The sequence below is a fragment of the Coenobita brevimanus genome, chromosome 68 (genome assembly GCF_032717465.1).
Source record: "Coenobita brevimanus isolate Jiangsu-jjx chromosome 68, ASM3271746v2, whole genome shotgun sequence".
NCBI lineage: Eukaryota > Metazoa > Arthropoda > Malacostraca > Decapoda > Coenobitidae > Coenobita > Coenobita brevimanus.
Window position 1 is genome coordinate 3727871 of NC_137021.1, and position 18286 is coordinate 3746156.

Sequence of the window (18286 nt, forward strand, 5' to 3'; positions counted from 1 at the left end):
CACAAGTTGCTCAGATAAATACCTGGAAGTGGTGGCAGTGATAGTGGCGGTGGTGACGGTAATAACGATAAATAACTGGAATTTGTGAGTATGATACTGTCTTCGAAGCCTGGTGCTGTAGCCCGGCCAATAAGGTTTAAGTCATATGTGGGCAGCAAAACAATAGATGAGACTGGCGGAAAGAAGTGGGTGGGTTCGGCTAAGACGGTGGTGGGAGGGAGTGGGACGAGCACACCCTGTTAAGACGGTAGTTTTATGAAGAAGCAACGCTGATATGTCACAGATTTCTCCTTAAAAAAACATGCAGTGGGTGGGATGGTGATGGGTAGATGGACAGGGCTGGGTTCAAACACAGCACTGCGAAGGTGGGTGCTGGAGTTTTGATAATATGGGTGTAGTGAAGGCTAGAAAAACACACACACACACACACACACACACACACACACACACACACACACACACACACACACACACACACACCAATCACAAGACCCTCATCAGTAACAAAGTACGGTACATATCACTCGCCTCATGAAGCATGTAGAAATTAATCTGGAGGGGAAAATCAACGAAGAACCATTGGTATGATGAAACACACTTCTACCGGACATAATATAGATTAGTAGTGTGTGAAATAATTCTCCGAGAACAAACTGATGCTGTACAGTGTTTATGTAGGAGCCCAGTGCCAGCATAACCCCCCCCCCCTCACACACACACACACACACACACACACAAAGAGTAAAGCGCCATGTGACTACTACTAAGCTTTGGATAAAATACAATTCATACGGTAATATTCAGACCAAATATACTACGTAGAACTGTATACGGTATCTCACAAGTAGCAGGTTAATACGATCATTTCCCGTGATATTTGGTGCCACGTTCGGATGCCTAGAAAAAAAAGAAAAAAGTAAGGTGGGTATGCAAATTTTACGGGTATCTGAGTGTCAATCCCGGCAGTAAAATGTGAGTGTGATTTTTCGGAGAGGCCATAAAAGTGGACGCTGTGGGTGGAGATGGCCACTGAATCTTTACATGAAGTTACGGTATATGAATTTTGTTGCTCTCTCTCTCTCTCTCTCTCTCTCTCTCTCTCTCTCTCTCTCTCTCTCTCTCAAATTCTACAGTATATTGATGGGCGAGGATGCGTGTGTGGGTGTAGGTGCGGGGTGTATGTGTGGGAGTGGGTGTAGGTGCTGGTCAAGGGAGTGTGTGTGTGTGTGTGTGTGTGTGTGTGTGTGTGTGTGTGTGTGTGTGTGTGTGTGTGTGTGTGTGTGTGTGTGTGAGAATAAAAATAAATCTAGTACCAGTTCCATTAAGGCTACAACCATATTGCCACAAACAATTTAAATATCCAGTTACTTTCTTCTGTAGCTATAACTTCCAGAACGCATAATACCGGTATATTATAATTTAGCAACTGCTGGAGCACTGGGCTTGACTAACTTACGGTAATAAAATGAACTTAGCAATGTAAATTATGATACAGGAAAATTATCTTCTCACTTCTTATTTGTGCATAATTTCTTAGTTCCTGACACACTGCTGATGACGGAGAGGACTTCCAAACATCACCGGGCAATTCTCTCTCTCTCTCTCTCTCTCTCTCTCTCTCTCTCTCTCTCTCTCTCTCTCTCTCTCTCCAGAGATATCTTACGGATCCTCCGAAGTCACTGTATGGCACCAGTAGCTACCGTATCTATTTATCTAACTATCTAAAGCCTGACACGTTAATCCCGTAAGGGGTGGCCACACACGTCGCCTCCATGTCGCCCTATCCCCTGCCATTTCGCTGCCCCCTCTCCAAGCTAACATCCCTTCTTTCATATACCGTTTTATTATAGTCTCCTGTTTTCTTATTCCTAAAATACTATGCTCAGCTGTTTACCAAGTTACTTCTTTTTTAAACTGCATGCTTACATCAAAACTTCAATTTTCAACAAACATGACACTCACCAAAATGCATCTGACTTAAACTTTACCTACGGTACTTATTTTTTATTATGAAGACATTTTATTTGAGGTGAATAAAATCGTCTGGAGTCAGTTGAGTAAAATACAACGCTGTGTGAATGCAAACGACCCCAACACACCCTCGTCAGTAAGGTGGCTCCGTGACACCTCTGCTTTACCTGTTTCTCTCTCACCCGGCACGCCCATAACGTTAACCTCATTCCGATATGAACAGATACGAATACCATACAGTAAGGCGATACATGAAAAATAAATGGTTAAGGAAGAGGTACGCACGAGACACGATAAATAGATGGATGAATAAGAATGCTAAGAAAATTTTATAATCACGAGAATGTGGTGCAGTCTGGTGTCGCGTCGTTCAAATGTTCAATATGGCTATAACGAGCATCTGAACTATTTGTTATACCAGATTTCAGTTTACTTTATGCCTTAACCTACGAATTATTATTAGAACACAAACAATGCCGGGCTATTCTACCCATAATATAATACAACACATTACAAACACGATTAAATACCTGGATCTCAGCAGTATGTAATGTTCGGCAAGATGGCGTCGCCCTGGGACGGGGCACACCGCCCGTTTGCACGTCACGGACACTTTCAAATGCCAAGTTTTCAGCAATATCTCCTATTCTGCCGAGTTAGATGCGTCCATCCACTATCTATTATTCACGTCTCTTCACAAGTCTAGAGTTTGGAGCACTAACAGCTCTCGGTACACATTTTAGCCTCCGTAAGACACGCGAGATAAAAGAGCGACACTTTCCCGCTGAAGATACATGGTGCAACTGACGCGACACTCCTGATGCCCGCCGGCGGGAGACCCGCTGATTGGCCAGCGTCGGTCACGTGACTTATTCTCGCCCTCTCATTGGCTCCCGCGCTTTCCCTCTCCCTCTCTCTGCTCTTTCAAATATTTAACCGATTTTGATTCTGTGAACGGAAAAAATGGAGGGATTAGTTAAGTATATCCTTTATTATCTCTCCTATATTAGGGTCTTCTTTAATATATTACTTAAACTAACACCAGATGATAATATTCAGCTAACTGCGAGTCCCAGGAGTGTTGGAATACCTTTCTTCACAACCCTCGAATTCTAGAAGTTTCTCCCGAGTAGAACAAAGACGCACGCCATTGTTTATAACGTTCGAGGGGATTAAACAACAATAAAACTCATATCGACTGTAATATCGGTGGCATAGCTATAGTAGCACCTTTTCACTAGCTATTTATTTCGAATCCTTGATTACAGAAAAAAGAAAACTTAGCGATATTTTCACTGGCGATTTATTTCGATTCCTAGATTAAATTTTAAAAAAAAATGTCTTAACGGTACTATCAGTGGCACATGAGGCTTCGTAACATCTGTTCATTAACGATTTATTTCGATTCCTAGATTAGATTTTAACACTGACTTAACGGTATTATCGGTGGCATTGGAGGCTTCCCCGTAGTACCTGTTCGTTAGCGATTTATTTCGAGTATTACACTCGTAGCACATGTTCATTAGCGATTTATTTCGTGTAGCACAGTCGTAGTACCTGTTCATTAGCGATTTATTTCGAGTCGTACAGTCGCAGCACCTGTTCATTAGCGATTTATTTCGACTCGTACAGTCGTAGAACCTGTTCATTAACGATTTATTTCGACTCGTACAGTCGTAGCACCTGTTCATTAGCGATTTTTTCGAGTCGTAGTAACAGCACCTGTTTATCAGCGATTTATTTAAAGTCGTACAGTCGTAGCACCTGTTCATTAGCGATTTATTTCGAGTCGTACAGTCGAGGCATCTGTTCATCAGCGATTTATTTCGAGTCGTACAGTCGTAGCACCTGTTCATTAGCAACTTATTTCGAGTCGTAGTCGTAGCACCTGTTCATTAGCGGTGTACTTCGACTCGTACAGTCGTAGCACCTGTTCATTAGCGATTTATTTCGACTCAAACAGTCCTAGCACCTGTTTATTAGCGATTTATTTCGAGTCGTACAGTCGTGGCACCTGTTCATCAGCGATTTATTTCGAGTCGTACAGTCGTAGCACCTGTTCATTAGCGACTTATTTCGAGTCGTACAGTCGTGGCACCTGTTCATCAGCGATTTATTTCGAGTCGTACAGTCGTAGCACCTGTTCATTAGCAACTTATTTCGAGTCGTAGTCGTCGCACCTGTTCATTAGCGATTTACTTCGACTCGTACAGTCGTAGCACCTGTTCATTAGCGATTTATTTCGACTCGAACAGTCGTAGCACCTGTTCATTAGCGATTTATTTCGAGTCGTACAGTCGTGGCACCTGTTCATCAGCGATTTATTTCGAGTCGTACAGTCGTAGCACCTGTTCATTAGCGACTTATTTCGAGTCGTAGTCGTAGCACCTGTTCATTAACGATTTATTTCGACTCGTACAGTCGTAGCACCTGTTCATTAGCGATTTATTTCGACTCGTACAGTCGTAGCACCTGTTCATTAGCGATTTATTTCGACTCGTACAGGCGCAGCACCGGTTCATTAGCGATTTATTTCGAGTATTACACTCGTAGCACATCATTAGCGATTTATTTTGAGTCGTTCAGTCGTAGCATCTGTTCAATAGCGATTTATTTCGAGTCGTACAGCCGTAGCACCTGTTCATTAGCGATTTATATCGACTCGTACAGTCGTAGAACCTGTTCATTAACGATTTATTTCGACTCGTACAGTCGTAGCACCTGTTCATTAGCGATTTTTTCGAGTCGTAGTAACAGCACCTGTTTATCAGCGATTTATTTCAAGTCGTACAGTCGTAGCACCTGTTCATTAGCGATTTATTTCGAGTCGTACAGTCGTGGCACCTGTTCATCAGCGATTTATTTCGAGTCGTACAGTCATAGCACCTGTTCATTAGCGACTTATTTCGAGTCGTAGTCGTAGCACCTGTTCATTAGCGATTTATTTCGACTCGTACAGTCGTAGCACCTGTTCATTAGCAATTTATTTCGAGTCGTACATTCGTAGCACCCGTTCATTAGCGATTTATTTCGAGTCGTACAGGCGCAGCACTTGTTCATTAGCGATTTATTTCGAGTCGTTCAGTCGTAGCACATCATTGGCGATTTATTTTCAGTCGTTCAGTCGTAGCATCTGTTCATTAGCGATTTACTTCGACTCGTACAGTCGTAGCACCTGTTCATTAGCGATTTATTTCGACTCGAACAGTCGTAGCACCTGTTCATTAGCGATTTATTTCGAGTCGTACAGTCGTGGCACCTGTTCATCAGCGATTTATTTCGAGTCGTACAGTCGTAGCACCTGTTCATTAGCGACTTATTTCGAGTCGTAGTCGTAGCACCTGTTCATTAGCGATTTATTTCGACTCGAACAGTCGTAGCACCTGTTCATTAGCGATTTATTTCGAGTCGTACATTCATAGCAACCGTTCATTAGCGATTTATTTCGAGTCGTACAGGCGCAGCACTTGTTCATTAGCGATTTATTTCGAGTCGTTCAGTCGTAGCACATCATTAGCGATTTATTTTGAGTCGTTCAGTCGTAGCATCTGTTCATTAGCGATTTATTTCGAGTCGTACAGTCGTAGCAACTGTTCATTAGAGATTTATTTCGAGTCGTACAGTCGTAGCACCTGTTCATTAACGATTTATTTCGAGTCGTACAGTCGTAGCACCTGTTCATTAGCGATTTATTTCGAGTCGTACAGGCGTAGCACCTGTTCATTAGTTATTTTATTGAAGCCCTAGATTAGATATTTTAAAAATACGTCTTAACTATATTATAGGTGGTATAGGAGGCTTCGTATCACCTCTTCATGTGCGACTTATTTTGTATATTACATCTTAACACTATCTTGTATGGCATTAATCTAGTTTTAATACTGATATTTCGCATCGATCACGTGCAAGAGGATAATGAGGTATACTGCTCAAAACAAATCGCTGCGGATGTGTTACGTAATCCCCAAAGTCGTTTAAAATTAGTCAATACATTTCGGCCTCTCATCCCAATCACTTGCATTCTCTCTCTCTCTCTCTCTCTCTCTCTCTCTCTCTCTCTCTCTCTCTCTCTCTCTCTCCCAACACTACCGCATCGCTAGAAGGGAGGTAAAGACGGGATAAAGTATTAGAAGAGTAAAAAGTAAAGAAGTAAAGCAGTTTATTGTTGCAGTTCCGCCCAGAGACCCAAGGAAGGTTGCTAATAAGACCGACTCTCCTTCCTTCCTTCCTTACTTCTCTCCTAGCTTCCTTCCCTTCTTACTCCTTCCTTCTTTTCTTACTAGTTTTTTCTCTTCCACTTCTCTCTCCTCTTCTTATTCCTCTTATTTCCTTACCGACTACTTCTCATCTCCATTGTCCTGTTCCCTCTCCTCTATTCCCCTCTTATGTTTATCCCCCTTTCACTCGTGTACCCTCCTTCCCTCCCTCCTTCCTTCTTTCCTTATTTCCTTCCTACCTTTCTTCCTTCCTCCCTCCACTCCTTCCTTATTTCCTTCCTCCCTTCCTTTCTTCCTCCCTCCATTTCTTCCTTCCTTCCTACGTAGTCTTATCCTGTACTTCTCACCCATCTTAAAATTACTCCCTTTAAGATTCCCACTCATCTACTCCTCCTCCCACCTCTTCCTCGTCCATTCCACTCCCTTCTATTCCCCTCTGGCTTTTTCCTCCTTCCGCTTGTCTAACCTCCCTCCTTCCTTGACACGCATTTTTCTTCCTCAAGTAATTTTTCTTCCCCACTTCCTCAGTTCTCTCAAGTTCCCCACCACCAAAGTCCATCTCAAACTTCCATACTTCCTAATCTTAACCCCGTGTTGGTCTTCCTTACACACTTAATCCATTTTCTTCACCTCCTTCTCTTAATATTGACTCAGTTGTCTTCACTCCTGATTAATTTCCACATCTGACCTTTTTTTCACTATGATGATGTTTTATTTAGGATATTACTTTTAGAAGATTTTATTCACGACGCACCCCTCGCAGTGAAAGGTTTATTGATGGCTATATATAACAGGACCAGTCAAAAATAATTCGATAGGCAGAATAAAGCAAAAGTAAAGCAAGAATGCGATATAAAGAGTAAAGAAGAGGTGGAAGAAGAAGAAGAAGAAGAAGCAGAAAGAAAGAAAAGAAGTGGGAGACGAAGAAAAAGGAGGAGGAGGAGGAGGAGGAGAATGAAAAAAGAAGAAAAAGTAGATGATGATGAAGAAATGAGTACAAAATCAAGCAGGCAACACCAACTCCACTGTCCTTTCGAGCCCTCTTACAAGACTATGGGCGGTATACAGGTGTGGTTGGGAAGCTACTGAACACCTCTTCCTTACCGGTTTATTTCTGACTCTGCTCCACTGCTATATTCCAGTGTGTTATTAATGCCATCTATGTCAACACTGAAGAGAAATAAGAAGCAAAAACGAGGATATTAATGGGTGGTCTGGAAAATAAGTCGCCAAGGAAGACGTGCTAGGGAGTCTTGTTACCTGACGTGAATATCAGCCTATGAATATTGTAATTAATTCTAAGTTGAAGATAAGGATAGTAAAGCAAGAAGATCCCCCCCCCCCGCCCCTTGCCTAATACGTCCTCAGGGTGAACGGGCTAATCTTAACTTATGATGAACTTTTATTTCTTACTTGCACTTCATCTTTCCCTTCCCTCCTGATTTTTTTTACTCCTTCTTACAGTTATATCTTTTCCAAAATAGGTTCCTGCCTTCATTTTTTTTGCTCCTCACAATTATATCTTTTTCAAATTGTGTTCTTGCCTCCATTTTCATTTTACTCGGCACAATTATATACACATTTTTTTCAACTGCGTTCTTGTTATCTCCAGACGATTTTGTTCACCTCAGGAAAATCTAAGCTACCTGGGACTACTGCTGACCTGACCTCCAATTACTCCTTCACAATTGGGGGAGACGGGGTTACTCTGTCTTAACCCTCCCCTTCTTTCTTAACCCCCTTCTCTTCCTCCCTCATCTCCTTTCGCTTCCTTCCTCAACATCTCCCCCTCCTCCATCCTCCAGCATCCTACATTCCTCCATCAACCCCCTTCCCTCCTCCCTCATTCCCCAGATCATCCTACTGCACACCATACTATTCCCCCGTTTCCCCTCCTCCTATCCCTGCTCCCTAAATTCCCACCCCATCCCTCTCCACACCATACCATTTCTCCCTTTCCCACCCTCTTCCTATCCTTCTTCCCTCCACCCTCACCCTTCCTCCCCATCGCTCTCTCCCTTACCTCCTCCCTCCTCTCTTAATCACCCCTCCCCCTAGCTATCTCTCTCTCCCCCCTTCCCCCCTCGCTCTCTCCCTCACCCCCCTCTCCCTCCCCCGGCCATAAATCGGGTCACCTCCAGGGAAATCCAGGTGTAGCCACAATTAAACACAACAGGGATTAGCCCCGCCTCTCTCAGCACCACCACCATCTTTTTACTACAGGAAGGGGGTGAACGCGCCATGTTTCGAACCCTTTCATTATATACGAGAGGTCTACTGTAGCCTGACGGAGATGAACAAGATCGTCTGGTGGTTGTAAGAAGAAAAAAAAAATCATGGCAGTCAAGGGGTTGAATGGAGACTATGGCACGTCTTCTCTTCGGTCAAGGAAGCTCCTTAACACCTCTTCCTAAGCTATTTATTCTTGACTGGTTAATATTCCCTATTTATGTTATTAACGCAGTGTATGGTGATACTCGAAGGATTTATGTAACAGAATAGAGCAGTAGGGTGAAATAAACAAAATAAATCACTTGGCAAAAGGTGTTAGGAAGCTTCCTTCACTGACGAGAATAGGGCTATATTTAACCCCTTCACTACGACATGTTTCCCTTAACCTCATCACTATAATTACGCCATCTTGATTCCCTCCCTTCCTCTAGACGATTTTATCTGACCTCGGATGACCTCTTGCACTGACGGGGCTAATGAGGGCAATGGCCAAACCCCCTAAAATTAAAGAACTCTCATACACTAAATATAATGGTCTGGAGGTAGCAACAACAAATACACATAATCGGATTGAAGAGGTTAAATAAAAGAACAAAAAGAAAAGTTTGGGTAAAATAAAGACAATATTTACAAATTTGAAGGGAATAAGAAGAAATTTATACGGTATATATTCTGAGTATAATAAAAAAATATATGTATATAAACAATATTAAAGGGATTACGTTAAAAGAAAAATAGTCTGAGTATAATAATAATAAAAATAATAATAATAATAATAATAATAATAATAATAAATAAAAAAATAAATAAGAAACTGTAACCTCTGTGCATGTGCTAAAAATAATATATAAACACAAAACCAGTCCATCTTTGTGTAGGTGTTAAATATAAGTTGGATTAATGGTGTCCTCTTTTGGCGCACAGGTGTTTTTAATTATTGTGGCAGGATTAAATATGGCGCTGGCACTCCCGCTCTATTTATTTTCTGCCCCCGTGGATATAATTCTCGCCAGCACGTTATTTTCCAACCTGCTTCCTACTGCGAGTTCTTTTTGTCATTCTTTTTCTCCTTTTGTTCTACTGATCCCGTTGCCAAGAAAGGGGCAAAGAGATGTGTTAAACCGGAAGAGGAAGTATGTCGACCCGAAACATACACATCAAACAATTGACCTAATTTTAGCACAGACTTCGACTACAGACAGAAACATACATACATACATACATACATATACATTTCATATATAATATAAATATACAAATATAAATAAATATACAAATATATATACGGTATAAAATAAACAAATGGATAGACAGATGGATCGAGATCTAGTGAGAAAGAGAGATAAATAAAGATATATAGATACACAGGCAGACATGCATCTAAGAGTTTATTGACCAGAACTTTCCAACAACAAAAATGGGAGATATATTTATGCAACATACAATACAAACGTGTGTGCTTGTGTCTATTTATCTATCTGTCTATCTAGATACAGACAGATATAGATAAAGAAAGACAGACAGATAAAGATATTACAACTTTCTTAGTTTCCAAACTGGCCCATATTAAGACAACACAAATAATAAGAACTCTCTCTCTCTCTCTCTCTCTCTGGAGTGGGCGAGCGTGAACAAGTGAGCAAAGAAGAAGAAAAGGGTTCGATTTTTGTCTTCTCGACTGCCCTTGCGTCATCAAAGCAAACAATCCGCTTTTTCTAAGTCTAAAATTTCCCCCTAGAAGACGAATCACAATAGTTCAAGGATGTAAGGTAAGAGAGAACGAGAAGAGGAGGACAGGACGAGGGGAAGAGAGTAGGAGAGGGAGACAGAAAGAGGAGAAGATAGGAGAAGAATACGAAGCCAGAAGGAAAGGAAAAGAGGGGAGTGTCAGCAGCTTTTCCTCTGGTTTTGTTTTTGATTTTTTTTTTTTGGGGGGGGTAATCTAATAAATTCGATACTGTTTCAAATACATTCCCAGGGTTCAATTATGGCTGTATGCTTTATGAAGATGAGTCGAGTACCTGTTTCAAATTTAGCTGGATGGTTCTGGTAAATGAGGAATAGCTGATAATGATTAACTAATAAGCCTTTAGTAATTGTTCTGTTCATAACGTCAAATGGTTCGTTTTGTTAGTTTAATGAGTTATGTGTATCTGGAATTGTTTAATGTTAAGCAAAGGTATGAACCATAGTTCATATCTCATATATATATATATATATATATATATATATATATATATATATATATATATATATATATATATAGATAGATAGATAGATAGATATATATATAGATATATATATATATATATATAGATATATATATATAAATATGTATATATATTTATATATGTATATATATATAGATAGATATAGATAGATAGATAGATAGATATATATATATAGATATATATATATATAGATAGATAGATAGATAGATAGATATATATATATATATATATATATATATATATATATATGGTATATTTTGGTAACCAGCTACCAAGCTGAGGAGAGAGAGAAGGAAGAGTGGCCTGTCAGTTCCATACCAGCTGTTGCCCGGACTGTGTCGCGCCTCCTGCTGCCTCGTTACTGGTGCTAGTGTTATGGTGAACCTTGGGTGTACGACGGGATTTACACTGTGGCTAATGGGATGCCAAGTTAAGTGTTGAGATTACAAAGTAGTCGAGCAACTCAGTGCGAGTGACAGTGTTCAGTGGAGGCGGTGGAAGGGCAGCAGTTGTTGTGTAGCTCTGGCAGCACATTTCTTCTGGTTATTTACATATTTTCTGGTATTAATATACAATGTTATTGAGCCCAGGTTTGGCTGTATCGGAGTCCGAGGCTCTGGTACTTTAAAGATGGCTGATACACTGTGAGGTGTACGAGTTCAGTACACCGTTAGTCTGTTTTCAGGCCCCGGGGGGCGGGGGTGATTGTGTGGGGGACTGCATGTTGCTTTTAAGTGGGACAGTAATAAGCATGGTATTTGGGTGTATGTTATCCTAATTGGATTCCCTCTAGTCTTTTGTGTGTGTGTGTGTGTGTGTGTGTGTGTGTGTGTGTGTGTGTGTGTGTGTGTGTGTGTGTGTGTGTGTGTGTGTGTGTGTGTGTGTGTGTGTTGCAAAGTCTCTGTTGTCTGGAGGGGTTTATGTAAATATATCGATATATACTGTATGCTTTCGTATATAACTAAATGTGTTCCATTTGGGAATTGTGTAAGTTTACGTGGGGTTTAAATTTGATACTGGGAATTACATTATTAATTGCAAATACAAAGGTTGTTTGTGTATCCTTCTTTGTACATTCAGGTAAGTCATTTGTACAGTTAATTTAAAGAACCTGGAGACACCCACTTTGGGGTGACAGGGAGAATAGTACGAGGAGGAGGACAGAAACACAGGACAGGAAAGGAGTGGATAGTAGAAGGATAGGAAGAGGGGAAGAAAAGTGAAGAGGGAAGGTAGGAAGAAGAGAAGGAAAGGAAGACAGGAGGAGGAGACAATAGGACGAGCGGAGGAAAAGGAAGAGAGGAAGACAGAGGAGGAAAGAAAGTAGGAAGAGGAAAGGACAGGATGGAAGGAAGATGGGAGGAGGAGGAGGGAAAAGGACAGGAAGAAAGGAAGATAGGAGAGAGAAAAGGACAGGAGGAAAAGAAGGCAGGAGGAGGCGGAAGAAGAGGAAGAAGAGAGAGAACAGGAAGAAGGGAGGGAAAGGAAGAGCGAAGGATAGGATAGGAGGAGAGAACAGCAGGAGGATACGTGGATAGGGAGTTGATTGGTGACAGTGTGACGGTAACCAAGGACTAGATGTGATTAATTTTGATGACTTACCCTCCCCCCCCTCTCTCTCTCTCCAAGCCGCGAAGATGAGGATAGATGTGAACATGATCGGGAGCCACACACATTTCTATCGGACCGAATGTAGGAAGGGATGGGAAGGAGATGAGGTGAGATGGAAGGGAGGGATGAAGGAGAAGACGTATGAAAGGATGGGATGGGATGATGAGACGGGATGGGATGAGGATAAGGTGGGATGGGATGGAATGAGATTTGATTGAATGAGACGGGACGGGATGGGATAAGGATGGGATGGGCAGCTGTGAGGATGGAAGGAATGACTGATGGATAAAAACAGACAGCTGGAATGTAAGGATAGTTTGGTTGGGATGGATGGAAAGAAGGGAAAGGAAGGTATGAGTGACAGCCAGGATGGAAAGGAAGGATAGGGGGATATGAAAATGGGTAGGGAAGAGATGGGTGGATGGAAGAAGGAATGGGTGAGAAATAAGGGAAAAAGGGATGGATGATTTATAAGGATGGATGAAAACGGTGGATGGAAATGGTATAGGAGGCTGTGAGGAAGAGGGATGGGAAAGGGATGGGTAGGAGTGAGAATGGACAGAATGGATGGGGTGGAGAGGGATGGGTGAATGTGAAAGGTAGGAAATTGATGAGTGGAAGGAAGGAAGAGTGGATAAGGACAGGCAGGCAAGGGATGGGCAGAGAGACCGAAGGAAGGAAGGAAAAACGAAAGGTAAGAAGGAAGGAACGAACGAACGAACGAACGAAAGAAGGAAGGAAGGAAGGAAGGAAAAGAAAGAATGAAGGGACAGGTAAAAGCAACAACAGGTAAGAATTTGACAAGAGGCTACAGGAATAGAGGTAAACTGTATATTCAGGTAAAACAGAGTAAATCCACAAGATATACGAGGAGTGAATTTGCCTCATGGATTCACAATTCGTTTTCTTCACAATTCGTTTTCTTCCACCCCGACGAAGAGGGAATACTATTACATCCTTCACATCGCCATCACATCTCCCTCGGAGTGATGTTGGAAGATGTTGGAACGGAATTTCCAAGCCACTCTTGGACTTAAACTGTGTGTGTGACAGTATTTTGCTTCTAATCTTTTATCTTATTTTTTTCTTGCCATCAGTCACTGTTGTTGTTGTTGTTGTTGTTGTTGTTGTTGGTGGTGGTGGTGGTGATCTGGACTTGAAGTAGGTGGACTGCAGGCTCAAGGTGCCCTTTTCTTACAGTCCACCACCTTTCAAGAAACCGTTCGGTGTAATCAGTGCCACCACGTGAAGGTGTCCCTCTCTAACAACTGCTTTCAACGACACAACTGCCATACACTAACAACCACACGTGAATGAATAAAATGGCTCACTTAATTCATTTTTTCTTAACTCATCCAGCCACCAAACACTTCGCAACCAAACTAGAATGACGTAAGGTGAAACTACAGGAAAAATGAAACGAGTTCTTGAAATAGTGAACTGCCATCGAGATCCGTGTTTCTGAAAATTGCTTAAGATCCATGACGAAAGCAACCCTCGACGCCACACGAGGGAATGGAGTGAATTTCCGAGGGTATTTGTATTTCACAGGGGATGTACTGATGCGACCTGGGTAGTGAAAGACGAAATATTGCAAGCTAAAGGGTTGGAGAGAGCGTGAAAGGCCCAGAAGAAATGTAAGTGAATGGGTGAGACAGCGAGGTGTGGAAGTTGGGAAAGTAAATTAACGAAGGATGAATTAAAGGATGAACTGAAGGATGAACTGAAGGATAAATTGAAGGATGAACTGAAGGATGAACTGAAGGACGAATTGGTGGAATATTTAACGACTGGATGACGTATTTTCGGAGATGTATATGGCGGGAAACAGCATGGTCCCTATAAGTATTTGGAGAATGGCTTAATGAAATGAAGCAATGCGTGGCGAAGCATGTTTGTGAAAAAAGATAAAGAAAATAATGATGACTGAAGATGATAATGACCACGAACAGAATAATGATGATGATGGTGATGATGATGCCGATCCAGTGCCGATGATGATGACGAAGATGAAGATGAGCATTAAGACGAAGATGCTATTAATGACGATGATAAAGGTCGCTCAAAAGACAGCATCGACCTCTGTCCTGCTTCTCCTTCGTGGCCTTCAAAGCAAAACCTGAAGCCGTCCAGAGATGCCAGTATTTTCTCCAATAAAGCAATGGGATCCGCTTCAACATTCATAGCCTTCTCCGCAAGCAACGCCATTCTTGCCTTCTTATCAAACATAGGCGAACATTCCTCTAGTTCTGCTCAGATTTTCTTCCTGACGTTTCTTATTTATGTCTCTGTCACACACACACACACACACACACACACACACACACACACACACACACACACACACACACACACACACACACACACACACACACACACACACACACACACACACACACTACTGCATTATTTGCCAACAGGACTCAGAAAGGGGATATGAAAAACACTTAAGCAGAGACTTCTTACTTTAGTATCCAAAGAAATGGAACCAAAAATAGGCGAGAAGGAAAGGAAAAGAGGAAGATGTGTGTGAAAAGGAAAGAAAAGGTATGAGGAGGGAGAATGGAGAGAGGGAATGGAGAGAAGGGAGAGGGAGAAGGAAAGGGTAGAGGAAGGGCAGATGGAGAAGGGGGAAAACAGGAGGGCGAGATGACGAAGAGAGAAGAGACGAAACTGGGGAGAGGGATAGAAGGGAGGCAAAAAGGAAGACGAGATTAAGAAAATGAGATGAGAAACGAAAGAAAGAGAGGTAAGGGGGGAAGGGGGAATGAGACGGACAGGGAGGCAAGAGAGAAGAAAAGGGAGAAAAGAAGGGAGGAAGGAAGGGAAGAGGTAGGTGACGAGAGAGGGGAGGAAGCGGGATAATCGTAGAGGAAAGAGAAATAAGGTAGGGAAACAGGAGAGGAAGGAAGGGTGAAAGTGGTAGAGGTGCAGAGGACGCGAGGAAGGAGTGAGACGGAGAAAGGGATGAGGCACGGAGGCAAAAGAGGAAGGGAATGGAGAAACACGGTGAGAGAGAGAGAGGGGGGGGGGAAGGGAGCAGACTGCTAGTAATGAGAGTTAGAATGATGGGAGGCGTGTAGGTATGCAGAAGGAAGTTAGCAGCGACGAGGGTATTAGTAGTAGTAGTAGTAGTAGTAGCAGTAGTGGTATGATGATGATGATGATGATGATGATTATTGTTATCACCCTGATTATTATATTATTACTACTACTACTGCTGCTACTACTATCATCATCATCATCATATTACTATTTCACCAACGCATTACGACCACCTGACATAAAAGATCAAACGGTTACGCAACAAGGGTGGAAAACCAGAGACTGGAGTGGAAGGGGATGGAATGGCATAAAAACAAGGGATTCTTTTTCACAATGACAGACAAGGGAAATCGAATGAAACCTGTACAAATGACGAAACTTCAGATAGGAACACGCTGGTTAATCCCTGCAGTGCCCTGGTATCTTTTTTATTTTTCCCTGCTGTGCCGAGGCCATTCCAATCAGACAAGGGGCGACCATCAACACTCAAATGTCTACAAAAATAGTCTACAAATTGCCTGTATATATATATATAAAACTGTCGCTAGCTTTAATTAGAAGAATCACGTCGTCTGCCGTTGTGTGGAGTTATAGGTATAGAGGTATTAATTACTTGCCTAAACGTTATTCAAGAAGTCTGAACTTTTATGGCTGCAATAACTTTCCTTCATCTGTATATATTCTGACGCCACCCGGAATAATGTACAATACAAAGTTGGCAAAACGCAGGGAACTGGATGGCTTCGTGTTGTATGTATATGTACTCGTATATGTGCTATAGTAGTAGTAGTAGTAGTAGCAGTAGTAGTACAGTAGCAGTAACAGTAGTACCGAGTAGTAGTAGCAGTTGTTGTTGTAGTAGTACTAGGAGCAATAGTAGTTGCAGCAGAAGCAGTAGTAGTTGTTATAATAATAATAATAATAATAATAATAATAATAACAATAATAATAACAATAATAATTAATAACGATGATGATGATGATGATGATGATGATGATAATGATGATGATGATAATAATAATAATAATAATAATAATAATAATAATAATAATAATAATAGTAATAATAAAACAACGCCAGTCGATTCAAGACTATTAATAGAAGGCCGGAGGCGAGGACGCAGCGGAGGATCTTGGCAAATGAAAAAATAATAATAATAATAAAATAAAAAAATAAAAGTTGGAAAAGAAGTCTGCCTTACTTTCTGGCCTCGCTAACTTTTGCACTCATTGTTTTCATTCGATTCACTTAAATTGGCTCTCCTCTCTCTCTCTCTCTCTCTCTCTCTCTCTCTCTCACACACACACACACACACACACACACACACACACATTACCACCACTATCCAGTAATCTTATTCTTATCAGCATATAAACCACCAAGCTCTGTCTATCTCACATCTCACTCTCTCTCTCTCTCTCTCTCTCTCTCTCTCTCTCTCTCTCTCTCTCTCTCTCTCACACACACACACACACACACACACACACACACACACACACACACACACACACACACTTCACCCTTTTATTTCACTGAGTTTTTTTATTCATTTTTTTTTTTTTATCTTACTCGAAGGCCTGAATAATGAATGAATGGACGTGTTGACCCCTTTACTGACTCTAAAAATACCTTCACCTACTCTCTCTCTCTCTCTCTCTCTTGGAACCCCCCTCTCCTCTTTTGCAACTTTGGAAATCGGTCCAGGGATGAAGATGATTAGATTTTAGTGTGCTCCTCTGGGTTGGCGAAAGAGAGGAAGGAAGGAAGAATGAGAGGAAGATGTGGATGTAAGGAGGTAGGAAAGAGGAAAAAGAATGAGAGGACAAGGCGAGAGGAAGGAGGAAAGAGTGAGAGGAAGATGTGGAGGGAAGGAGATGGGAAAGAGGCAAGGGGGAAGAGAACAAAGCAAGAGGAAGGAGGGCAGGTAAGGAGGTAAGAAGGAGAAAAAAAGAGAGAAGACAAGGCAGAGAAGAGGAAAGAACAGTTCCACACGTAGCAACACTTACTTAATTTCACCACAACTTTCACCACTCATTACCACCACCACCACACCACCACCAGAGAGTCCTACCACATGAACGACTACAACCATCATCTCAATTTCCCACCACAACAGCCACCTTACCACAACCATCACCAACACAGCACCGCCACCCCCAATACCACAGTTACAAAAACACCACACAACCAAGCCACAACTGCACACCACCTCTACCACCACACCACCACTCCTGTCTACTTCATCCTACCACAAAGCTCCCTCCCCCACCACACCAACACACCACTAACCACCACCACCCTCACCACAACTACCACCATCACCACCTCCACCTTACGACAACACCATCCCACCACCAAAACGGCCACCACCACAGCCACCCTCCGACCACACCGCAACCTTGCCACGCCTCCCATCACACTACCACCACACCCACCACACGACCCGGTGCCAGGCTGTAGGACCAGTGTGGGCTGTAACCTCACAAGGACCGAGTAAGGAGTCGGCCAGAGAGCACCTCACGCCATGAATACGTATGGCTTCTTCCTCTTTCACCTTCTCTCTCTCTCTCTCTCTCTCTCTCTCTCTCTTACACACACACACACACACACACACACACACACACACACACACACACACACACACACACACACAGTTGATAGCCCCTTTCTCCACTACACCAGACCCCCTCGAGAACTATTTCTCGCCTCTCTCTCTCTCTCTCTCTCTCTCTCTCTCTCTCTCTCTCTCTCTCTCTCTCAATTTGTTTTTATATTCTTTCCTCCCTGGCATCCTCACGTACAACCTTCCTCTTCCCTTCCCTTCCTGTCCTGTGTTTGTGAATTTTTACTTAACTCACTCTCTCTCTCTCTCTCTCTCATCCTTTTTTATGGAGCTTATCTTCATCTTTCACTCACTTAGTTTTACCCGCACCAATTTCTTTTCCACCCTTCTCCCTCTCCCCCTCACCCCCTCCTCT